At 44.1% G+C, this 26,640-nt stretch overlaps 1 pseudogene; it reads left to right on the plus strand.

Moving 5' to 3' along the window:
- The window catches only part of LOC128050490 (zinc finger protein 709-like), a 29,063-nt pseudogene continuing 2,423 nt past the window's right edge, over positions 1 to 26,640 (plus strand).

The following is a 26,640-nucleotide window of genomic DNA, read 5'->3' on the forward strand; positions in this document are numbered from 1 at the left end:
ATGCCCGGCACCGCGCTTCTGCTCCGCACTCCGGGCCCCCTCTACAGCCGGCACCGCTCCCCTCCCCGCCCCCGAGCCAGGCTGGTTTCGGAAACGCCCTTACAGCAGCAGGCAGAACGCAGGCTGGAGCTAGAAGAAAGCGATCAGCACTACTCTCACAGGGTTAAAAAACCCCCAAGGGCAAAGGAAGAGCTGCACTCCGAAGTCCAGAGAGCCCCAAGACTCCAAAATCTCCCTCAGAAAAAACACGGTATGATACATCCCTTGGTCTGCTCACCGAGAAGTTCATTCAACTACTGAGCCAGTCACCTGATGGGGTCTCAGATTTGAACAAGGCAGGAGAGGTGCTGAAAGTGCAACAGAGAAGGATTTATGACATCACCAGCGTCCTGGAAGGCATCCACCTCATTAAGAAGTCTAAAAACAACCTGCAGTGGATGGGCTGCAGTCTAACTGAGAACAGGGGCATACAGGCCCAGTGTCAAGGGGTGTCAAAAGTGACTGAGCTCAGTCAGGAAGAGAAGAAATTATGTTATGTGTAGTTGATTATCCTTTGTGTGAACTCCTTTTATAAACCAATACTTTTTTATTGTGAAACCAGAACATGCGTCATGCAGCGTTGTCCCTTCCTCCTTTCTTCCTCCAAGATAGTATCTTGAAGTAAACTACAGATTTCAGAACGAAGCTGACATTTTAATGAATTAAAAAACGAACAACTGCCTATCAAGGCACAGTTACAGGCTCCCTTGGGAAAGCCCCGCCTTGCCCCAGGCTCCAGAATCCCCTGAAGGAGTCAGCAAGTGAGAAAATGTGCAATCAGGTGTCTCTCACCCGTCCTCTGCCTCCCCTGCTCCCTCCCTCCTGGATTGGCTTGCTGTGTCTGAGGGATGATGGGCTGTAGAATGGGGTCTGGCCACCTGGCCCATTCAAAAGCAGCAATTTTCCTTAATAGCATTTCAAGTCGTGCCTTCTCCGCAGAATGCATGTCTTTGGGGGTCTGCTAATTTGAGGTGGAAACTGCAGGCACTGTAAACTTGAAGTCATGCAAAAGTGTGAAATGGATTTCTTCAGCTCTTCTTAGGAATATTTAAATTACTCTCATACTCCGTTTAAGCCATGGACTGCGTGTACCACTCTGAGGCCAAGAGATCTTCCACATCCTTTCGGATGAAGAAACTGTTCTCTAATATTCATCCAGATACAAGAGTTCTGACCCTCTAAGCTGTTGTGGAGTTTCCTGTCTCCATAAACCCCTCCCACTCTCTTGGCCCTGTAGGGGGAGTTTGTTATTTGCTCAGGTCTGTCTTGTTGCAACAAAAATTTGAAGCAACAGGCTGGACCAGTGTTACAGTTCCATGTTACAACTCAGTTTTATGTTAACTCAGTTTTATTTAGAAAGTAAAGGAAAATACATCCTCCAGTTGTAAGGGCATGCCAACCCAAAAGACCCGAAGAGAAGAGAGGCCCCTTGGCCCAATTTTGGCTCCCCCTTTTATATGTTTTTTTTTCTCCTTCCCCTGAGTCTGCCCTGTGTAAATTGGTCTAGCATGGAGGCTGTTTGTTTTACCTGAGGTTCTCTCTCCGATATTCCGACCTTCCTTTGCTCTATTTTAGTGGGCTCTTCCCTTCCTTGTCTTTTAGCTACCGACATTCTGGACTCCTTTTTCCTATTCTGACTGCCTAACACCCCCAATGTATTTGTAAGTCTGAAGTTTGTAGCAAGTGCCTACTTAGGAGTTCCTTGTGGATTGTTTTAATTTTTTTCTTTTCTTTTTGTAGCCGCCATTTAAGCATTCCTGTGGCACCTATCAACCATTTCAATATAATTGTTTACTTTGAAGCGATTTTTCCTGATTCAAATGATTTTAAGCAGAGGTAGAGAACCTCTACTGATCAGAGCATGTGTGATCTAAGGCTTAATAGCCTTGGGGAGAATCTTCACCCCATCTCACTTTCTTCCCCAGGAGGGGATGCTCGGAGTGAGTGGAGCTCGCTGACAGGGGGCGGCCCATTGGAGAAAACCAGGTCAGATGACATCGCAGCCCCAAGGAGCAGCAGGTGTGGATGGATCCCTTCATCCCTTGGGCTTCCCAGGCCCCCTGTGACCGGGGAAAGGGCTCTTATACTGCATTCAGGAAGACCACTTCTCAGGATGGGGTCTGATGGAGAGGTCTTTGTGGAGAAGGACATCCCCCGTTGTGAGTAGCATGCTATCAGTGGCATTTAGCTTCAGTCCTTGAGAGGAGGGAGCTCTCACTGTGTCAGGGGCTACAGGAGTCCTGGCCAGAACTCCCTGTTCCCCCTTTCACTGTGAAGGAGCAGGTTGGACCAAGGAAAGCTGGGGCTGTAGGAAAAAACATAGGGCAGGATGCCGGGGCATTTCCCACTTAACTCTTCAAGAATAGCATCCCAAGTCAGAGGCTTCCTGATAGAGACAAAATCCTACCAGTTGAGTCCAAGAATGGCTTTCCCATTAGCCAGGGGGGAGAAGGCCATCTCCCACTGGGAATGTGGCAGAGCACCTCACATCCATTCCTTGGATGCTAACGACTGTGGGAATGAGGGAGTCATCTAAAAAATAAATAAATAAACCTCAACACAAAGAACAGTTGAATTGAATCACTGTTGTGCCCGACACAGTGGGAGGCACATGGTAGGCACTCGATTCAACAAGATGGGAAAAAAAAAAGACTGGGTTAGCCAAAATGTTCATCTGGGCTTTTCCATACCATCTTATAGAATATCCCTTGCTTATATCCCTTAGAAAAGTACAAAACAAACCCACGAAAGCCCAAGCCGATGACAGGCACTCCCCTAGTGCCTGAATGCTGTCAGATCCTGAGTCACAGTAGAGGCTTCAGAGACCTCCGTTCCTGCCTCTGGAGTTTCCCGTCAGGCCTGAAGCTGTACACAGGCTTCTAACCGAGGTCCTGCCCTGGCCCTGTACTGTATGCCACTCAAGCTGCAATTATAACTCCTGACAGAGCTGTGCTGAAAACAGATAGCCCTGAAGATAGGACCCCCTCATTCAGATTCTCATTATGAATTGGAGCCTGTAAGCAGCACTCCAAGAGTTCAGCACAGCTATGGAGACCCCCCTGAGACAAGATACAGCTGATTCTGGGACACCCCCCCCGCCCCACACACACACCATAACCTACTTGCAGGAGGAGGGGGCCTCCCCTCTCCTGGGTCCCTTGCCAGGTGCCAGGTGATGAAGGAGGTCACTCCTTTCCAGACCTCTAGGCTCCCTGTGGGCTCCTTAGGATTCCCTGAGTGAAGAGCAAGGAGAGTTCATAGACTTCAGAATGATTATCTCCACATTCATATGTGATCCAGCTCTTCACGTCTTAGTTGGGACATTCTGCTGAAGGAAGGGACTCAAGGGTTCACAGCAGACCCAACATCAGCCTGTCATCTTAGCCCTGACCAGCAGTTGGCTTGGACAGCATGTGTATACAAACCCCTGGGTGACTGATCATCTAAGAGTTGATGATAAAAGAATTCTGGGAATCTATTCCCTACCAGATACCCATGATCTACATCAAGGTAACACTTGTCTGCATATATACTGAGGCCTCGCCAGGACACTCTTATCCACATCAGAGCCCCAGGTACTGCTGATAGTAACCAAGGCACTCATTTCACTTCTCAGGACATCTGCTGGAACACGGCATTCAGTGGAGTTTTACCCTCTCTTCCAAGTCTCAGGGTTCAGGCCTCATAAGAGCACCATAATGGCTCATTGAAATAAATTTAAAGCAGTTGAATGAAAGATGACCTTTTCCAGTTATCAGTCACCATTCAAGATCAATATTAATACATCGGTCTTTATCTTTTTTTCTAATACACTTATTTATGGCAGTTTTAGATTTACAGAAAACTTGATGAGAAATTAAACAGAATTCCCACATAACCCCCTGTGCCTCTGGATAGTTTGCCCTATTTTTAATAATTTGTATGACTGTGGTATGTTTGTTACATTCAATGAGCTAATATTGATGCATTAAAATCTACATGTAAAATTGCTTTGATTCTCTGTGTTATGGGGTTGGCCAAAAAGTTCCTTTGGGTGTTTCCATAAGATGTCACAAAAAATCCAAATGAACTTTTGACTCACCCAATAAACTGTCTGGACTTTGATGTTAGGAAATAACATGTCTTTCATTTCTGTGTCTTGTACTTTCGCTCTGCTAAAAATCCCTTGTGCTCCACCTCTTATTTACCCCCTCCCACCCCAAATCATTGGCAACCAAAGATCTTTCACTTTCTCATAGTCTTGTCATTTCCAGAAAGATATAATCACTTAGCAATCTTATTTTAAGGTTTCTCCATGTCTTTTTGGCTTGATACCTCATATCCTTTTATCACTGAACAATATTTCATTGAGTGGATGTTCTCATGATTATTTTCTCTATTCTTTATTGGAGGATATCTTGGTTACTTGTAAGTCTTGGCAATCATGAATAAAACTCTTATAAAAATTCATAATTAGGTCTTTTATGAACCTAAGTTTCAGCTCATTTGGGGAAATAGAAAGGGACATGCTAGAGTGGGTGGAAAGGATGGGTTTCGTTTTAAGAAACTGCCTGTTTTCCAAACTAGGCATCAGTTCAGTTCAGTCGCTCAGTCGTGTCCAACTGTTTGCAACCCCATGGACTGCAGCATGCCAGGCCTCCCTGTCCATCCCAACTCCCGGAGTTTACTCAAACTCATGTCCATTGAGTTGGTGATGCCATCCAACATTCTCATCCTCTGTCATCCCCTTCTCCTCCCACCTTCATTCTTTCCCAATCAGGGTCTTTTCAAATGAGTCAGCTCTTCAAATCAGGTGGCCAAAGTATGGAGTTTCAGCTTCAACATCAGTCCTTCCAATGAATATTCAAGACTGATGTCCTTTAGGATGGACTGATTGGATCTCCTTGCAGTCCAAGGGACTCTCAAGAACCTTCTCCAACACCACAGTTCAAAAGCATTAATTCTTCAACACTCAGCTTTCTTAATAGTCTCCAACTCTCTCATCCATACATGACCACTAGAAAAACCATAGCCTTGACTAGATGGACCTTTGTTAGCAAAGTAATGTCTCTGCTTTTGAGTATGCTGTCTAGGTTGGTCATAACTTTTCTTCCAAGGAGTAAGCATCTTTTAATTTCATGGCTGAAACTAGGCATATCATTTTACATTTCCACCAATAGTGAGTGGGGGTTCCTGTTACTACACATCTTCTCTATTGTTCAGTGTTTGTTCTTGATGATTTGATTTGAGCCATAATAGTAAGTATCTAGTCATATTTCATTCTTCTTTTATTTGCACAGACATTACTCTGAATGTCTGAAAGAAAAGGTGTGGCCTTGGGAATTTTGACACAACACTGAGGGCCTCACCAGCAATGTATTGCTTATCTAAGCAGAGAATTAGATGTAATTTCACGTGAGTGGCCCCACTGCCTAAGAGTAATTGGGGCAGTGGCTTTATTAACACCCGAAGCTTTAAAAATAATTAATGGACGAAACCTTACTGTACTGCCTTCTCATGATGGGAGTGGAATCTTAAATTCTAAGGTTAATATTTGGATGACAGACAGTAGGCTTCTTAAATATCAGTCACTGTTGTTAGGAGGACTAGTAACTAAGCTTAAAGTTTGTGAAAATTTAAATCCTGCCACTTTCCTTCCTGAGAAGGAAAATGAAACACCTGATCATGATTGTTCCCAATTTCTAACTTTAAACTATGCAGCTTGGGAGGATCTAATGGTTACCCCATTAGACAATCCTGACATGGAAATATTTACAGATGGCAGTTCTTTGTTTGGTATGCCGTGGTGACAGCTGAACAGGTTTTAGAAGCAAAACCTCTCCCCCAGGGAACCAGTGCTCAGTTAGCAGAGCTTGTGGCTCTGACCCGAGCTTTCAGTTCAGTTCAGTTCAGTCGGTCAGTCGTGTCCGACTCTTTGTGACCCCATGAATCGCAGAACGCCAGGCCTCCCTGTCCATCACCAACTCCCGGAGTTCATTCAGACTCACATCCATCGAGTCAGTAATGCCATCCAGCCGTCTCATCCTCTGACGTCCCCTTCTTCTCCTGCCCCCAATCCCTCCCAGCATCAGAGTCTTTTCCAATGAGGTGGCCAAAGTACTGGAGCTTCAGCTTTAGCATCATTTCTTCCAAAGAAATCCCAGGGCTGATCTCCTTCAGAATGGACTGGTTGGATCTCCTTGCAGTCCAAGGGACTCTCAAGAGTCTTCTCCAACACCACAGTTCAAAAGCATCAATTCTTCGGCTCTCAGCTTTCTTCATAGTTCCACTCTCACATCCATACATGACCACTGGAAAAACCATAGCCTTGACTAGACGGACCTTAGTCGGCAAAGTAATGTCTCTGCTTTTGAATATGCTATCTAGGTTGGTCATAACTTTTCTTCCAAGGAGTAAGCGTCTTTTAATTTCATGGCTGCAGTCACCATCTGCAGTGATTTTGGAGTCCCCCAAAATAAAGTCTGACACTGTTTCCACTGTTTCCCCATCTATTTCCCATGAAGTGATGGGACCAGATGCCATGATCTTCGTTTTCTGAATGTTGAGCTTTAAGCCAACTTGTTCACTCTCCTCTTTCACTTTCATCAAGAGGCTTTTTAGTTCCTCTTCACTTTCTACCATAAGGGTGGTGTCATCTGCATATCTGAGGTTATTGATATTTCTCCTGGCAATCTTCATTCCAGCTTATGTTTCTTCCAGCCCAGCGTTTCTCATGATGTACTCTGCATATAAGTTAAATAAGCAGGGTGACAGTATACAGCCTTGACATACTCCTTCTCCTATTTGGAACCAGTCTGTTGTTCCATGTCCAGTTCTAACTGTTGCTTCCTGACCTGCATACAGATTTCTCAAGAGGCAGGTCAGGTGGTCTGGTATTCCCGTCTCTCAGAATTTTCCACAGTGTATTGTGATCCACACAGTCAAAGGCTTTGGCATAGTCAATAAAGCAGAAATAGATGTTTTTCTGGAACTCTTTTGCTTTTTCCATGATCCAGAGGATGTTGGCAATTTGATCTCTGGTTCCTCTGCCTTTTCTAAAACCAGCTTGAACATCAGGAAGTTCACCGTTCACGCATTGCTGAAGCCTGGCTTGGAGAATTTTGAGCATTACTTTACTAGCATGTGAGATGAGTGCAATTGTGCGGTAGTTGGAGCATTCTTTGGCATTGCCCCTCTTTGGGATTGGAATGAAAACTGACCTTTTCCAGTCCTGTGGCCACTGCGGAGTTTTCCAAATTTGCTGGCATATTGAGTGCAGCACTTTCACAGCATCATCTTTCAGGATTTGAAATAGCTCAACTGGAATGCCATCACCTCCACTAGCTTTGTTTGTAGTGATGCTTTCTAAGGCCCACTTGACTTCACATTCCAGGATGTCTGGCTCTAGATGAGTGATCACACCATCGTGATTATCCGGGTCATAAAGATCTTTTTTGTACAGTTCTTCTGTGTATTCTTGCCACCTCTTCTTCATATCTCCTGCTTCTGTTAGGTCCACACCATTTCTGTCCTTTATCGAGCCCATCTTTGCATGAAATACTCCCTTGGTATCTCTACTTTTCTTGAAGAGATCTCTAGTCTTTCCCATTCTGTTGTTTTCCTCTATTTCTTTGCATTGATCGCTGAAGAAGGCTTTCTTATCTCTTCTTGCTATTCTTTGGAACTCTGCATTCAGATGCTTATATCTTTCCTTTTCTCCTTTGCTTTTTGCCTCTCTTCTTTTCACAGCTATTTGTAAGGCCTCCCCAGACAGCCATTTTGCTTTTTTGCATTTCTTTTCCATGGGGATGGTCTTGATCCCTGTCTCGTGTACAATGTCACGAGCCTCATTCCATAGTTCATCAGACACTCTATCTATCAGATCTAGTCCCTTAAATCTATTTCTCACTTCCACTGTATAATCATAAGGGATTTGATTTAGGTCATACTTGAATGGTCTAGTGGTTTTCCCTACTTTCTTCAATTTGAGTCTGAATTTGGTAATAAGGAGTTCATGATCTGAGCCACAGTCGGCTCCTGGTCTTGTTTTTTGTTGACTGTATAGAGCTTCTCCATCTTTGGCTACAAAGAATATAATCAGTCTGATTTTGGTGTTGACCATCTGGTGATGTCCATGTGTAGAGTCTTCTCTTGTGTTGTTGGAAGAGGGTGTTTGCTATGACCAGTGCATTTTCTTCGCAAAACTCTATTAGTCTTTGCCCTGCTTCATTCCACATTCCAAGTCCAAATTTGCCTGTTACTCCAGGTGTTTCTTGACTTCCTATTTTTGCATTCCAGTCCCCTATAATGGAAAGGACATCTTTTTTTGGTGTTAGTTCTAAAAGGTCTTGTAGGTCTTCATAGAATCGTTCAACTTCAGCTTCTTCAGCATTCCTGGTTGGGGCATAGACTTGGATCACCGTGATATCGAATGGTTTGCCTTGGAAATGAACAGAGATCATTCTGTCGTTTTTGAGATTGCATCCAAGTAAGCAAAAGGCAGTGGGTAAATATCTACACTGATTCTAAGTATGCTTATTTGACTTTATATGCTCATGCTGCAATATGGAAAGAAAGTTTAAAACAGCAACAGGAGAATCTATTCAACATTTCACAGAGATCGAGAGACTTTTAACTGATAATATTGTCCTAAAGAAGTAGCTGTTATGCGTTGCAAAGGGCACAGCAGAGAGGGGGGTAAAGTAGCCGAAGGTAATCAGCTGGCTGACTGTCAAGCCAGAAAAGCGGCACTTTAGGAAACCCCTGCACTGCAGACGCCTTTGATCTGGACAGGTCCTGTGGAACAGGAAAAACCACAGTATACTGAGGAAGAATTAGAAAGATATGAGAAAGGAGGAGCAAAGATTGCTGATAAAGGATGGTTACAGTCCGAGGATGGATGATTAATAATTCCTGAAAATGCTCAGTGGAAAATTCTTAAGGGTTTACAGCAGAGTTTTCATTTGGGTGCAGAGAGTACTTAGCAAATGGCTTCTCGTTTGTTTGAAGGTAAAAATGTAATGAAAACTTTAAAGAACATTATCAAAAGGTGTGAGGTTTGTCAAAAAAATAACCCAAAGACTGAAAAGCTAGCAAAATCTGGATTACAACGAAGTGGAAAGTATCCTGGAGAGGACTGGGAAATTGATTTTACTCATATGCCAAAAGCTAATGGGTATTCTTGCTCACAAGTTTGGGTAGATACTTTTACTGGATGGATTGAGGCTTTGCCCTGTAGTGAACAGGCTAAGGAAGTTATGAAGATTTTAATCCATGAAATTATCCCCAGGTTTGGGCTGCCACGGAGCCTTAAGAGTGACAATGGCTCTGCCTTTAAAGCTGCTGTAACTCAGGGGGTGTCTAAGGCTCTAGGAATAGAATATCACTTACACTGTTCTTGGAGACCCCAATCCTCAGGAAAAGTTGAAAAAGCTAATGACATTATCAAAAGACATCTGTGCAAATTAACTCAAGAGACGCAGGACAATTGCATTATAGTCCTACCCATAGCTTTAATGAGGACTCGAACTGCCCCCCAAAAGGAGAGACTGTCCCCCTTTGAATGCATTTATGGAAAGCCTTTCTTATGCACAGACATTGTTATAGACCCTGAAGCCTTGGAATTAACTAGTTATGTAACTTAACTCTCAGGTTTTCAACAGACATTAACAGAACTCCAGGAGACAACTCCTGACCCAGCCTCTGAGTCAAGCAAGCCTCTTTTTGAGCCAGGTCCTCATAAAGTCATTAGGGCCTGGGGGCCCATCCCTTGAGCCCCTCTGGGAAGGCCCTTACCAGGTTATTCTTTCTTCTCCCACAGCTGTCAAAGTGCCAGGAATTGATTTGTGGGTACATCACACTCGAGTGAAGAGTTGGCACCCTGACCAGAACAAAGTAACTTCATTTTATGTCTTTACTTTCTATGCTCTGACTTTGTACTTTTCAGATGGGCCTGATAACCTATGTGAGCTTACTTCTGCTGACTCCAAACATCCTGAGTCTGCCGTTTGATCCTCAAGACAATGCCTTCCTGTCCTGGGCTCATTCCTACGCTGCATTCCACAATCAGTCTGACTGCTGGGTCTGTGGAGCACTCCCCTCTTCATCAGTGAAAGTGGACATCTCCACTTCAAGGAAGACTTTCTCCAAGGCTGCAAATACCTTCAACAACAATTGCATGTGAGGTCTCTTCTTAAACTGATGACATCTAACAATCCTAAGATGGACTGATGTAACTATGGACATAATATGACTTTTAATTTTGATTTTAACCTATTTTAATGACTGTTTTGCCTTGCATCTGTAACTGTGTAATTGGATTTGTTTCTAGTCACATAAAGGCTTTTAAGTTACAAACGGTTGTCCAAGCTCCTACGAGTGCCACAACCTCTTCCAAATATTACTTGGGGCCCCTGGATCAGAGACCCTCAATATGAGGGTTAGGAGAATATGTTGCCTCACTCATTTAGGGACAATGCCCCTTATCAGCTCAGAAGCAGTTATGTAATGAAAACGACACCCCTTTCCCTTGGCAACATAATTCTCCTAAAAGAAAAGGGGGGAATGACAGAGTCATTTCCTAGGCAGGTTGATAAGCAGTCTAGGGGTCCCCAAGGAGAGAGGGGTCTGGAATTCTCAAGGAGGAAGAAAGGACAAATTTTTTGTTCCTCTACATTCCTTAGGATTATAGAACAATAATGTATGACCTAAATCAAATCCCTTATGATTATACAGTGGAAGTGAGAAATAGATTTAATGGCCTAGATCTGATAGACAGAGTGCCTGATGAACTATGGGCTGAGGCTCATGACATTGTACAGGAGACAGGGATCAAGACCATCCCCATGGAAAAGAAATGCAAAAAGGCAAAATGGCTGTCTGGGGAGGCCTTACAAATAGCTGTGAAAAGAAGAGAAGCGAAAAGCAAAGGAGAAAAGGAAAGGTATAAGCATCTGAATGCAGAGTTCCAAAGAATAGCAAGAAGAGATAAGAAAGCCTTCTTCAGCGATCAATGCAAAGAAATAGAAGAAAACAGCAGAATGGGAAAGACTAGAGATCTCTTCAAGAAAAGTAGAGATACCAAGGGAGTATTTCATGCAAAGATGGGCTCAATAAAGGACGGAAATGGGTATGGACCTAACAGAAGCAGAAGATATGAAGAAGAGGTGGCAAGAATACAGAGAACTGTACAAAAAAGATCTTCACGACCCAGATAATCACGATGGTGTGATCACTCATCTAGAGCCAGACATCCTGGAATGTGAAGTCAAGTGGGCCTTAGAAAGCATCACTACAAACAAAGCTAGTGGAGGTGATGGCATTCCAGTTGAGCTATTTCAAATCCTGAAAGATGATGCTGTGAAAGTGCTGCACTCAATATGCCAGCAAATTTGGAAAACTCCGCAGTGGCCACAGGACTGGAAAAGGTCAGTTTTCATTCCAATCCCAAAGAGGGGCAATGCCAAAGAATGCTCCAACTACCGCACAATTGCACTCATCTCACATGCTAGTAAAGTAATGCTCAAAATTCTCCAAGCCAGGCTTCAGCAATGCGTGAACCGTGAACTTCCTGATGTTCAAGCTGGTTTTAGAAAAGGCAGAGGAACCAGAGATCAAATTGCCAACATCCTCTGGATCATGGAAAAAGCAAGAGAGTTCCAGAAAGACATCTATTTCTGCTTTATTGACTATGCCAAAGCCTTTGACTGTGTGGATCACAATCAACTGTGGAAAATTCTGAAAGAGATGGGAATACCAGACCACCTGACCTGCCTCTTGAGAAATCTGTATGCAGGTCAGGAAGCAACAGTTAGAACTGGACATGGAACAACAGACTGGTTCCAAATAGGAAAAGGAGTATGTCAAGGCTGTATATTGTCACCCTGCTTATTTAACTTCTATGCAGAGTACATCATGAGAAAAGCTGGGCTGGAAGAAACACAAGCTGGAATCAAGATTGCCAGGAGAAATATCAATAACTTCATATATGCAGATGACACCACCCTTATGGCAGAAAGTGAAGAGGAACTAAAAAGCCTCTTGATGAAAGTGAAAGAGGAGAGTGAAAAAGTTGGCTTAAAGCTCAACATTCAGAAAACGAAGATCATGGCATCCGGTCCCATCACTTCATGGGAAATAGATGGGGAAACAGTGGAAACAGTGTCAGACTTTATTTTGGGGGGCTCCAAAATCACTGCAGATGGTGACTGCAGCCATGAAATTAAAAGATGCTTACTCCTTGGAAGAAAAGTTATGACCAACCTAGATAGCATATTCAAAAGCAGAGACATTACTTTGCCAACTAAGGTCCGTCTAGTCAAGGCTATGGTTTTTCCTGTGGTCATGTATGGATGTGAGAGTTGGACTGTGAAGAAGGCTGAGCGCCAAAGAATTGATGCTTTTGAACTGTGGTGTTGGAGAAGGCTCTTGAGAGTCCCTTGGACAGCAAGGAGATCCTACCAGTCCATTCTGAAGGAGATCAGTCCTGGGATTTCTTTGGAAGGAATGATGCTAAAGCTGAAACTCGAGTACTTTGGACACCTCATGCGAAGAGTTGAGTCATTGGAAAAGACTCTGATGCTGGGAGGGATTGGGGGCAGGAGGAGAAGGGGACAACAGAGGATGAGGTGGCTGGATGGCATCACGGACTCGATGGACGTGAGTCTGAGTGAACTCCGGAAGTTGGTGATGGACATGGAGGCCTGGCGTGCTGCGATTCACGGGGTCACAAAGAGTCGGACACGACTGAGCGACTGAACTGAACTGAACTGTATGTATCCTGCTTGAAGAGAGTCTCTGGAAAAAACCTTCTGGCTAATCCTGTTATCTTAAGGTGTAAATTCTGGGAGTAGATCTAGTGAGGTCTTTACAACCTATAGACATTCTTTTGATTCACTGTAATAACTAATTAGAGAGTATTTAACTCCATGGTAACACTAGCAAGGGGGTACTGGTTCTGCCCCCTTCTGATGCCTATGTCAGAAGCTTTCTCTATCTCCTTTATACTTTAATAAAACTTTATTACACAAAAGCTCTGAGCGATCAAGCCTCGTCTCTGGCCCCGAATTGAATTCTTCTCCTCCGGAGGCCAAGAATCCCAGAGTCTTTGCGTGGTTCAACAACAACGTTTCACAGTAGTAAAGAATACACCTGCCGATGCAAGAGACTCGCGTTCGATCCCTGGCTGGAAATACCCCCTGGAGGAGGAAATCCACTGCAATATTCTTGCCTGGGAAATACTATGGACAGAGGAGCCTGGCAGGCTATACAGGTCACGCAGAGTGTCAGACACAACGGAGCAACTGAGTACGCATCATAAAACATATCGCTCTCCTGGGAAAAGATCAAAATTCACACTTTGAAGTATGATTTCCACTTAATTCATATTGCTTTCATACCATTGTAAAGTTGAAAAATTATAAGTTGAAGCATCATAAGTTGGGGGCAGTTGATAGAAGCCTTTTTTTGTTTGTTTGTTTCACCCTTGTTGTTTTTGTTAGAAAGGAATTTGTAAATTTTTTTATGGTCATTGGTTTTATATCTGTTAAATGTTTAAAGGATTAAATCTTGAAGTGATTTCCTATGTAGAAAAGTTTAATTTCCAAAATCGAAAACTAGGGACTTCCCTAGTAATCCAGGGTCTGAGACTTTGAGTTCCCAATGCAGGGGGCCTGGGTTTGAGCCCAGGTCAGGGGACTAGATTGCATATGCCACAGCTAAGCCCCAGTGCAGCCAAATAAATAAATATTTTTTAAAAAGCAAAAGCTAATTAAAAATAATGATCAATTGTAGGAAAATACAGCATATGTAAATTTCTCTTCTTATTTTCACTATGTAATGCATGGGAAGGTTGAATCAAAAAAAATTTTTTTTTAATTCCTAATATAGGAAACTAGTGATGTTGGAGATGATTTTTGAGAGTCCCTTGGACTGCAAGGAGATTCAACCAGTCCCTAAAGGAAATCAGTCCTAAATATTCACTGGAAGGACTGATGCTGAAGCTGAAACTCCAATACTTGGGCTACCTGATGTGAAGAACTGACTCATTTGAAAAGAGCCTGATGCTGGGAAAGATTGAAGGTAGGAGGAGAAGGGGATGACAGAGGATGATATGGTTGGATGGCATCACTGACTCAATGGACATAAGTAAACTCCAGGAGTTGGTGATGGACAGGGAGGCCTGGCGTGCTGCAGTCCATGGCGTTGCAAAGAGTTGGACATGACTCAGTGACTGAACTGAACTGAACTGAAGATAGGAAACTAACCTACATATCCTGCTCTATTTTGCTCTTATTCCAGCCACCCTGGAGTCGGAAATTGCAACCCACTCCAGTATTCTTGCCTGGAGAATTGCATGGACAGAGGATCCTGGTGGGCTACAGTCCATGGGGTCACAAAGAGTTGGAGATAACTGAGTGAATAACCCTTTGAAATAAGCAGTTTTGATTACTTCCTGATTTCATTTTGTTAGTGTTTCCTTGTATGAAAACAAACCAATGCGAATGCTTACTGGGTTTGTTCTTATAATGAGCTGTCAGGGGTTCACATATTTGATGTTTGCCTAGTATTCTTGCCTGGAAAATCCCATAGATGGAGGAGCCTGGTAGGCTACAGTCCATGGGATTGCAAAGAGTCGGACACGACTGAGTGACTTCACTTTCTTTCTTTCTTTCTAGTAGTACAAGTTAAGCCACATCCCTCCCTTTTATCCTAGTGCTTCTTACCTGGACAGGCTGATAAGAAAGCCTCGAGGCTCTTGCTTTTTGAGCTGCTGTTTGCTGGGGAGCTTTTCCTATGCCCTGTGCTGGCTGCCCCTGGGTAGCATGGTGGACCCCACCAAGCCTGAATTCTATATACAGAGGACACCGAGTTGGAAGTTTTGGTAATTCCTTATCTTTTCTGGATATTGTTTTTGCTTTGGCTCCGTCCCTTCATTCTTTCTAGAGTTATTTCTCCACTGATCTCCAGTAGCATATTGGGCACCTACTGACCTGGGGAGTTCCTCTTTCAGTATCCTATCATTTTGCCTTTTCATACTGTTCATGGGGTTCTCAAGACAAAAATACTGAAGTGGGTTTCCATTCCCTTCTCCAGTGGACCACATTCTGTCACACCTCTCCACCATGACCCGCCTGCCCTGGGTTGCCCCGAGGGGATGGCTTAGTTTCATTGAGTTAGACAAGGCTGTGGTCCTAGTGTGATTAGATTGATCAGTTTTCTGTGAGTATGGTTTCAGTGTGTCTGCCCTCTGATGCCCTGTAGCAACACCTATCATCTTACTTGGATTTCTCTTACCTTGGGCGTGGGGTATCTCTTCACGGCTGCTCCAGCAAAGCACAGCCACTGCTCCTTACCTTGGATGAGGGGTATCTCCTCACCGCTGCCGTTCCTGACCTTCAACGTGGGATGGCTCCTCTAGGCCCTCCTGCGCCTGCGCAGCCACCGCTCCTTGGACATGGGGTTGCTCCTCCTGGCCGCCTCCCTGGCCTCGGACGCTGGGTGGCTCCTCTCCGGCGCTGCCCCTGACCTCGGACTCAGGGTAGCTCCTCTCGGCCGCCGTCCTTGGTCTCGGACGCTGGGTAGCTCCTCTCCGCCGCCGCCCCTGACCTCAGATGCGGGATAGCTCATCTCGGCCATTCCTGCGCCGTCGCAGACTGGCACTCTAGGCCGCTGCCCCTCACCTCGGAGGTGGGGTAGCTCCTCTCGCCTGCGCTTAGTGCGCCAGCTGCAGCCGCCTGGTGATAGAACCAAGGTCTGATGCTGTAAGAGCACTATTGCATAGGAGCCTGGAATGTCAGGTCCATGAATCAAGGCAAATTGGAAGTGGTCAAACAAGAGATGGCAAGAGTGAACGTTGACATTCTAGGAATCAGCGAACTAAAATGGACTGGAATGGGTGAGTTTAACTCAGATGACCATTATATCTACTACTGCGGGCAGGAATCCCTAAGAAGAAATGGAGTAGCCATCACGGTCAACAAAAGAGTCCGAAAAGCAGTACTTGGATGCGATCTCAAAAACAACAGAATGATCTCTGTTCGTCTCCAAGGCAAACCACTCAATATCACGGTGATCCAAGTCTATACCTCAACCAGGAACGCTGAAGAAGCTGAAGTTGAATGGTTCTATGAAGACCTACAAGACCTTTAGAACTAACACCCCAAAAGATGTCCTTTTCATTATAGGGGACTGGAATGCAAAAATAGGAAGTCAAGAAACACCTGGAGTAACAGGCAAATTTGGACTTGGAATGTGGAATGAAGCAGGGCAAAGACTAACAGAGTTTTGCCAAGAAAATGCACTGGTCATAGCAAACACCCTCTTCCAACAACACAAGAGAAGACTCTACACATGGACATCACCAGATGGCCAACACCAAAATCAGACTGATTATATTCTTTGCAGCCGAAGATGGAGAAGCTCTATACAGTCAACAAAAACAAGACCAGGAGCTGACTGTGGCTCAGATCATGAACTCCTTATTACCAAATTCAGACTCAAATTGAAGAAAGTAGGGAAAACCGCTAGACCATTCAAGTATGACCTAAGTCAAATCCCTTATGATTATACAGTGGAAGTGAGAAATAGATTTAAGGGACTAGATCTGATAGATAGAGTGCCTGATGAACTATGGAATGAGGCTCGTGACATTGTACACGAGACAGGGATCAAGACCATCCCCATGGAAAAGAAATGCAAAAAAGCAAAATGGCTGTCTGGGGAGGCCTTACAAATAGCTGTGAAAAGAAGAGAGGCAAAAAGCAAAGGAGAAAAGGAACGATATAAGCATCTGAATGCAGAGTTCCAAAGAATAGCAAGAAGAGATAAGAAAGCCTTCTTCAGTGATCAATGCAAAGAAATAGAGGAAAACAACAGAATGGGAAAGACTAGAGATCTCTTCAAGAAAAGTAGAGATACCAAGGGAGTATTTCATGCAAAGATGGGCTCGATAAAGGACAGAAATGGTGTGGACCTAACAGAAGCAGGAGATATGAAGAAGAGGTGGCAAGAATACACAGAAGAACTGTACAAAAAAGATCTTCATGACCCGGATAATCACGATGGTGTGATCACTCATCTAGAGCCAGACATCCTGGAATGTGAAGTCAAGTGGGCCTTAGAAAGCATCACTACAAACAAAGCTAGTGGAGGTGATGGCATTCCAGTTGAGCTGTTTCAAATCCTGAAAGATGATGCTGTGAAAGTGTTGCACTCAATATGCCAGCAAATTTGGAAAACTCCGCAGTGGCCACAGGACTGGAAAAGGTCAGTTTTCATTCCAATCCCAAAGAAAGGCAATGCCAAAGAATGCTCCAACTACCGCACAATTGCACTCATCTCACATGCTAGTAAAGTAATGCTCAAAATTCTCCAAGCCAGGCTTCAGCAATGTGTGAACCGTGAACTTCCTGATGTTCAAGCTGGTTTTAGAAAAGGCAGAGGAACCAGAGATCAAATTGCCAACATCCTCTGGATCATGGAAAAAGCAAGAGAGTTCCAGAAAGACATCTATTTCTGCTTTATTGACTATGCCAAAGCCTTTGACTGTGTGGATCACAATCAACTGTGGAAAATTCTGAAAGAGATGGGAATACCAGACCACCTGACCTGCCTCTTGAGAAACCTATATGCAGGTCAGGAAGCAAACAGTTAGAACTGGACATGGAACAACAGACTGGTTCCAAATAGGAAAAGGAGTACGTCAAGGCTGTATATTGTCACCCTGCTTATTTAACTTCTATGCAGAGTACATCATGAGAAACGCTGGGCTGGAAGAAACATAAGCTGGAATCAAGATTGCCAGGAGAAATATCAATAACCTCATATATGCAGATGACACCACCCTTATGGCAGAAAGTGAAGAGGAACTAAAAAGCCTCTTGATGAAAGTGAAAGAGGAGAGTGAAAAAGTTGGCTTAAAGCTCAACATTCAGAAAACAAAAATCATGGCATCCGGTCCCATCACTTCATGGGAAATAGATGGGGAAACAGTGGAAACAGTGTCAGACTTTATTTTGGGGGGCTCCAAAATCACTTCAGATGGTGACTGCAGCCATGAAATTATGACGCTTACTCCTTGGAAGAAAAGTTATGACCAACCTAGATAGCATATTCAAAAGCAGAGACATTACTTTGCCGACTAAGGTTCGTCTAGTCAAGGCTATGGTTTTTCCTGTGGTCATGTATGGATGTGAGAGTTGGACTGTGAAGAAGGCTGAGTGCCCAAGAATTGATGCTTTTGAACTGTGGTGTTGGAGAAGACTCTTGAGAGTCCCTTGGACTGCAAGGAGATCCAACCAGTCCATTCTGAAGGAGATCAGCCCTGGGATTTCTTTGGAAGGAATGATGCTAAAGCTGAAGCTCCAGTACTCTGGCCACCTGATGAGAAGAGTTGACTCATTGGAAAAGACTGATGCTGGGAGGGATTGGGGGCAGGAGGTGAAGGGGACGACAGAGGATGAGATGGCTGGATGGCATCATGGACTCGATGGACGTGAGTCTGAGTGAACTCTGGGAGATGGTGATGGACAGGGAGGCCTGGCGTGCTGCGATTCATGGGGTCGCAAAGAATCGGGCGCAACTGAGCGACTGAACTGAACTATCTTTTCTGAGTATGGGAATTAGGTCTTTTTTAAAATAGTGCTCAGTCGAAGTGTTGGCTGTAACCTACTTGTGTCTTTAAGTAAAAATGTAATTGAGGCTGGGATTGCCTGCTCTTAAGAGAGGAAAAGCCTGTTTACACCTTGTGAATGAGGTGAGCCCTTCAGATGGTCACTGCTTAAAGAGCAGTTACTTCAGAGAAAAAGCATTTGGAAAAGGTGGCCACTAGGTGGCAGGCTGAGTCCACGCCTAGTAGGCAGGGCTCAGTCAGTAGGTCAGTCAGTCACAGTCCAACTCTTTGTGACCTCATGGAGTGTAGCCCGCTAGGCTCCTCTGTCTATGAGATTCTCCAGACAAGAATACTGGAGTGGGTTGCCATTTCCTCCTCCAGGGAATCTTCCTGAGCCAGGAATTGTACCTGCATCTCCCGTGTCTCCTGCTTTGCAGGCAGATTCTTTACCTGTGAGCCACTGGGAAAGCCCTTCACCAGGACCTTTAGGTACCTCTGCTGCTGACCCTGCCTCTCCTGCAACAAAGCTCCTGACCCTCTGTGTCAGGGGGACAGAATACATACACAGCAAAGGGGTTAGTTCACACCAGTTTAAGCCTGGGGTGCCTAAACTCTATAAAATAACCAGTTATCATGGAGGAGGTCTCTGATCCCGATGACACTAGTGTGCACCTCTCTGGAAGCAAACATTTATGAATGCCAGGGTAGAGAAGACACACTCTTTTCTAACTTAACACATTATTGGGGCTTCCCTGGTACCTCAGCTGGTAAAGAATCTGCCTGCAATGCTGGAGACCTGGGTTCGATCCTTGGGTTGGGAAGATCCCCTGGAGGAGGGCATGGGAACCCACTCTAGTATTCTTGCCTGGAGAATCCCCACGGACAGGGGAGCCCAGCAGGCTGTAGTCCATTGGGTCGCAAAGCGTCAGACACGACTGAGCAACTAAGTACAGCAGCACATACGGCACAACACGTTATTGACCAGGGTCTTCTTGCAGAAACTAACGCTTGTGTCATTAACACTTCTCCGGTCAATAATGTGTTAAATCGTAATCTAGGGAAGAACAGGAGAGAAGGAACAAAAGGAAAAAGATACTGGAAAAGGTCCACAATTTTCCAGCTGGAAATACAAAACGCACTAAAGGAATTTACAGGAGTTTCCCTGGTGGCACAGTGGTTCAGACTGCGCTCCGCATACGTGTGTGTGTATTGGGGAGGGGTGGGCTGGGCTCGACTCCTGGTCAGAGAACTAGATCCTGCATGCCACAACTAAGATTCTTTTTTTTTAAATAAGAATTTACATAGCTAAAAAGATAAAAAGGACAGTCCAGGCCTTTTGGACCTCTAGAATGTAGGGGGTTTTTTGTTTGTTTTTGTTTTCCTTTGTTTGGTTTTATTCTGTTTTTTAGCTGCAGCCTGCAGGATCTTCGTTTCCCCACCAGAGATCAAACTCATACCCCTGCATTGAGATCACAGTCTTAACCACTGGACCACCAGGCAAGTCCCTACAACTTAGGTTTAGAATCAGTATTACTGTCTCCTATAATGAAAGAATTTACTAAACCTTCCAACAGTTACTCACTGCAAAGTCTTGTATTTGTTGTACTTAAATTTATACTGCATGATCTTAGAGGAATTGCTGAATATAATATAGAGGACATATTGGTATACTTCAGAACTCTGCCTGTCCTTATGATCACAGCGCCCACTGTTGTAAAATATTCAGCAGTGAGCAGGAAAGCTCTGAACCAGTAAATCATACAAATTAAATTCTTGTTACTTCCAAACTGCCTTCACAAAATGAAATTCCGTGGTCTTTATGCCTTAGTTAAATTAGTGGTATGGTCCAGGACAAGTTAAAAAGGGCCTTTGAGGATTGAAAACTGTTGTTAGAAACCTTTAATTTGGGATTATATAAGTTTGCAATTATCCCTGGTGCTTCTACTTTGAACAGCCTCATTTGACCTGTTCTTAAGCCTAGAAAGAGTTACAGACACCTCACAGTGGGATGCCACGGTCTTGAGGCTGTTGTCCAACCAACTAAACCCCTTATTCCCAGTCTCCAACGTGTGGAAATGACTGACTCCATCCACTCAGCAGCTGCTGAACATTCTGCTTTCACAGATTTGGCCAAGTGTGTTCTGTTTTGTGTCTATTTCAGCAGCCCCTCATCTGTGTTTGGCCTTCTCCTCTGAAGGGACACGGATAGCTTTACCTGGTTACCCTGGGGGAACCTCAGCACCATTGCCACTGCACAGCCTCAGCGGGCAGGGTCTGTGCTGTATCCACTTTGTGCCATGAGCAGAGGGGTGTTGTGGCATTAATGACATCTCTTCTGAGGAAGTTCATTTGACATTTAGGACATACAATATTGAAAAAGGAGGTTTGTAAAAAGTGGATGGGCATTGCTTCAAGCATATGAGGCCTTTCCTCAAGGAACTTCATTTATATTGATATTTTTTCTTTTCTTATAACCAGCAGTGCCAGATAATCAGACAGGTTTCTGACCATAGGTAATATTTATGGGCTCCTCCCTCCAGAAAAACAAACAAAACAGACAAACATATGAGGCCTGGACATCTTTTAATGGATGCATTAAAAAAAAATAAATAAACAGAAGGCCTCCCCCTTCCTGATACCGTGAAGAAATAGCAGTAGTCCCTCTCAGCACCCACAACATTGTCTACATTTCTTTGATGTTTTGGAGGCAACAAATCCCTTGTTTACAACTTTATTGGAGCACATATGCTATTACTTGCAAATTGGGCCACCTTGAACCCAAATCCTCTACTACAGAAGGCTCTGCTGCTGCTAAGTCGCTTCAGTCGTGTCCGACTCTGTGCGATCCTATAGATGGCAGCCCACCAGGCTTCGCCATCCCTGGGATTCTCCAGGCAAGAACGCTGGAGTGGGTTGCCATTTCCTTCTCCAATGCATGAAAGTGAAAAGTGAAAGTGAAGCCGCTCAGTCGTGTCTGACTCTTAGCGACCCCATGGACTGTAGCCCACCAGGCTCCTCTGTCCATGGGATTTTCCAGGCAAGAGTACTGGAGTGGGGTGCCATTGACAGAAGGCTCTAGACTGTTTAGTTTGCCTTACAAAAGGCACACACAGGGCCTTCAGTACCTACCTCATATACCTCCTGGTTACCCATGATGCCTTACATTATAATTTCTGTCTCTCTTTTTAAAATTTCATGTATTTAGTTTTGGCTGCACTGGGTCTTCATTGCTGTGTAAGTGGTTGTGGCAAATGGGGGTTACTGTCTAGTTGCAGTGGCCAGGCTTCTCACTGCAGTGCCTTCTGTTGTTGTGGAGCACAGGCTCTAGGGTGCGTGGGCTTCAGAAATTGTGGTGCAGGGGCTTAGCTGCTCCGTGGCATGTGGAATCTTCCCAGACCAGGGATCGAACCTGTGTCCCTTGCATTGGCAGGCAGATTCTTAACCTACTGGACCACCCGAGAAGTCTTCTCTCTTAGTAATGATCACAAGATATTTATCAGTTTCATTAATCATGTCAGAGAACCAGAGAACCAACTCTTCAATTGCAGTGCACAGGCTTCTCACTGTGATGGCTTCTATCGTTGTAGAACATAGGATCTAGGTGTGTGGGCTTCAGGAGTTGTGGCTCATGGGCTTAGTTACTCCGTAGTATGTGGAGAGTCCTGTTTTGGAGGAGTAAACCTTTTCATAGTCTATTGGGAGCATGTGATATCATCAACTGAGGAATTCCTATGCTCAGGGATTTAGCTGCTGTGTTGCACTTAGTCACTCAGTCGTGTCCAACTCTGCGACCCGGTGGACTGTAGCCTGCCAGGATCCTCTGTCCATGGGATTTCTAGGCAAGAATACTGGAGTGGGTTGCCATTTCCTTTTCCAGGGGATTTTCCTGACCCAGGGTTTGAATCCAAGTCTCCTATGTCTCCTGCATTGCAGGTGGATTCTTTACCACTGAGCCATCAGGGCAGCCCAGGGATTAAACTGCCATGCTCCTTTACTCCCTAGGGGAGCTTGGATGTAACTGTATGTAGGAGGGCAGCCTCTAGAGTGGCTACTCAGGAAACAACTTCCTCCTTAATGGAAAATGATTTTTGTTCTTTCGGGGGAAAGTACTGCTGACACCTTTATATAATGTATCATGGACAAATCCACCATCTGACCGTTATGGACTAGAAGAAGCTCCCTTGCAATCTTCATCTTCTTAACTTAAAAAAAAATTTGGTTGCATTGGGTCTCAGATGCTGCATGCGAGACTCTTGTTGAGTCATGCGGGACACTTCGTTGCCATGCATGGGCTCTCTTGTGGTGTTTGGGCTCCAGAGCACACAGGCTCAGTAGTTAGGGTGTGAGCCCAGTTGCTTTGCAGCATGTAGGGTCCTAGTTCCCTGACCAGGGATTGAACCCGCATCCCTTGCATTGCAAGATGGACTCTCAATCACTGGACCACCAGGGGAGTCTCATTAACGTTTGAAAAAGTGTCAGCAGGGCCCAGGAGAGATTATTGTGGTTCTGTGGGAAAACGCTTTTTTGGTATGTTGTTATGTCTGTGTGTGTATACCAAAAATTGGCTGGAAACAGTCTTGATGTACACAAACATAGGGAGTTTATAATCTTAAGTTTTTACGCCTTCTTCCTCATGTCTGAGCTTGAAGTTACAAATAACTTTCTAACCTGTCAAACTGAACAGAGAAAAAGAAAGAACTGGGTTTGTGATAAATATTACACAAAGTAGAAGCTGTGCTTTTCTGCAAGAATATTTTCATTCTAAGTTAGCAGCCTCTGATTACTTCTAAGGGCTTGGAATACTTTAGGCCAAAATGGCCAGCTGGATCTTGTTAAAAGTTGGATGCCACAGGCCTCCTGAACTCTCATATTTGGTGATGGGAATAGAACGCTATGTTTTTATTCATTTTACCCTCATGCAGACTTGAGCCTCTCTCATGGAATGTATAAATTGTGGGTAGTAAAGAAGGAGAGGAAGGCATTTTTCTCTCAAGAAGTGGGTGATTTTGAATTGATATTTTGTTTCATTTGTATAGCATTTCTGCCATTTCTCAACATACTGTGGACCCTGCCACTAGATAGCAATAGATGTAATGCAGGGCTTCCCTGGTGGCTCAGCGGTAAAGAATCCGGCTGCCGAAGCAGGAGACACAAGTTTGATCTCTGATGCGGGAAGATCCCACATGCCTCGGAGCAGCTGAGCCCATGTGCCACCACTGCTGAGCCCATGTGCAGCCACTGCTGAAGCCCGTGGTCCTGGAACTGGTGCTCCACAGCAAGAGAAGCCGCCGCAGGGAGGAGGCCAAGCACTGCAGCTAGAGAGCAGCCCCCACTCGCCACAGCTAGAGAAAAGCCACAATGAAGCAATGAAGACCTAGTGCAGGCAAAAATAAATGAAACAGATTTGTAATGTGGTCACAGTAAAACAGCTATGTAAGTAGTTTACACATGTTCACGATGCTGTTAAATTTATGAGGAAGTGAGCGTGGACAGAGAGTTTCTGATGAACAAGTCAAAAGATAAATAAATGGGAAACAACAGAGTCAGAAGTAACCCTCCTCTAAGTGGAGTGTGGATGTGCAGAGCTGTCAGGTTCACTCATCCTACTGTACACATATTTGGGATATTTTAGGATTCAGTGGTCTTGGAGGATGTGACTGTGAACGTCACCCTGGAAGACTGGGCTTTACTGGATTTTTCACAGAAGAAACTCTACAGAGATGTGATGGGGGAAACCTTTAGGAACCTGGCCTCAGTAGGTAAGGAAGACAACTGACCTTCACCTTGTCGAAGGACAAGTTTTTCTGCCCGTCAGTGTTTTTCTAAGAGGTGGAACGTGTAAAGGGAGGACATTGGTAAATAAATAAATTAGGTATTGTCACAGCTCATTGTAGAACTAGAGTCTACTGATTTTTCTATAACTTCTAATACTTTGGAATAATTTTTATGTGTATTTTAGGAACAACATGGGAAGATCATGACATTGAAGATCAGTACAGAAATCAGGGGAGAAAACTAAGGTGAGTGGCATTCACAGTAGAAAGCAGTATTTCACATGAGAATTATGCTATTGTACCAGATTTTAAAAAGAAACAAGGTAACCCATGCTTCAAATGTATTGCTCCTCAAAATTTTCACCAAATTGCTTTCTTATATATGATATAATGTTCAGTGTTTGCAAAATAGTTCACTTGGAAACAGTATTAATAAGCCCTATATATAAATATCACCATTTTGGTGAGTCCTCTTGTGGAGTACTCGGTATGTTCAATTTTGAACAATTCACACGTGCTAGAAAAAAAACCTATGCTTTTGCTATAAATTGTAAAAGTGTAGCTGAAGCATTTTTAATAAATATAAAATCATTAACAAAGAGATCATTAATACTTCCTTCTTGTTTTTTTTTGGAGAAGTCAGAAGGCAGAGAGAATCTGTGAAGGTAAAGAGGATAGTTCCTGTGGAGAAAATGTCAACCTTATTCCAAATCGCAATCCGAACAAGAAAACTCTTACCAGAGTAAGACCACAGGGACACAAAGTATGTGGAAAAGACCTCATGCATCATTCCTCCCATAATAGGTCCACCAAAGTCACACTGGACACAAGCCATACGAGTATCAGGAAAATGGAGAGAATAAATGCAATGTATGTGGGAAAGCCTTTAGTTACCTTCAGTGTTTTGAAAAACATAAAATAAATTACAGTGGAGAAAAAACCTACACATGTAAGAAATGTAGGAAAGCCTTCATATGGCTCAGAACTTTGCAAAGACACATGCCAAAACATAGTGGGACGCCTCTTATAAGTGCAAAGGCTGTGGGAAAACTTAAAGTTCTTCAGCTTCACTTCAGATACATGAAAGGACCAGCACTGGGGAGAAACCTTATAAATGTAAACATTGTGGAAAAGCCTATGGATATTATCAACCTTTCTGAACACAAAAGAGGACTCACACAGGAGAAAAATCCTATGAATGTAGAAAATGTAGTAAAGCATTCAGTTGTCTTAGTTCACTCTGAATACATGAAAAGACTCATACCAGAAAGAAACCTTATGACTGTAAATGATGCGGTAAAACCTTCAGATATTACCCCTCCTTCAAAACACAAAAGAGTTCACACAGGAGAGAAATGCTATGAACGTAAGTCATGTGGTAAGACTCAGTTCTAACATAGGTTTCCAAATACATAAAAGAAATAACAATGGAGAAAAACCCTACCAATGCAGAAAATGTGGTAAAGCCTTCAGTTGTCCCAGTTCTTTTCGGAAACATCAAAAAATTCATACTGGGGAAAAACCTTATGAATGTAGGGAATGTGGAAAAGCCTTTAGAGCTCTTGCAAGGCTTTGCATGCACTTGATCACTCATAACTGGAGTTGGACCTTCTAAGTGTAAGCAGTGTGGGAAAGCGTTAATGAGAGGGTAACAGGCAGGAAGGCCAGGGGTCTCCAAATGGAGGAAATAGCCTGCAAGTGTCAGACGTTTTTATCTCTCTTAAGCGGCAGGAGGAAACAAACTAGCGATATTTTTTTCCTTCTCTATACAAATCTAAAAGGAGGTTTCTCTTAAAATACTGTGTTGCCATAATGACACCTGGTTTCACCTAAGTTCAGTTCAGTTCAGTTGCTCAGTTGTGTCCGACTCTTTGCGACCCCATGAATCGCAGCACGCCAGGCCTCCCTGTCCATCACCATCTCCCGGAGTTCACTCAGACTTGCTCACCATCTCCCGGAGTTCACTCAGACTTGCGTCCATCGAGTCCGTGTTGCCATCCAGCCATCTCATCCTCGGTCATCCCCTTCTCCTCCTGCCCCCAATCCCTCCCAGCATCCAAGTCTTTTCCAATGAGTCAACTCTTCGCATGAAGTGGCCAAAGTACTGGACTTTCAGCTTTAGCATCATTTCTTCCAAAGAAATCCCAGGGCTGATCTTCAGAATGGACTGGTTGGATCTCCTTGCAGTCCAAGGGACTCTCAAGAGTCTTCTCCAACACCACAGTTCAAAAGCATCAA

Source organism: Budorcas taxicolor, chromosome 7 (assembly GCF_023091745.1).
Source record: "Budorcas taxicolor isolate Tak-1 chromosome 7, Takin1.1, whole genome shotgun sequence".
Classification (NCBI taxonomy): domain Eukaryota; kingdom Metazoa; phylum Chordata; class Mammalia; order Artiodactyla; family Bovidae; genus Budorcas; species Budorcas taxicolor.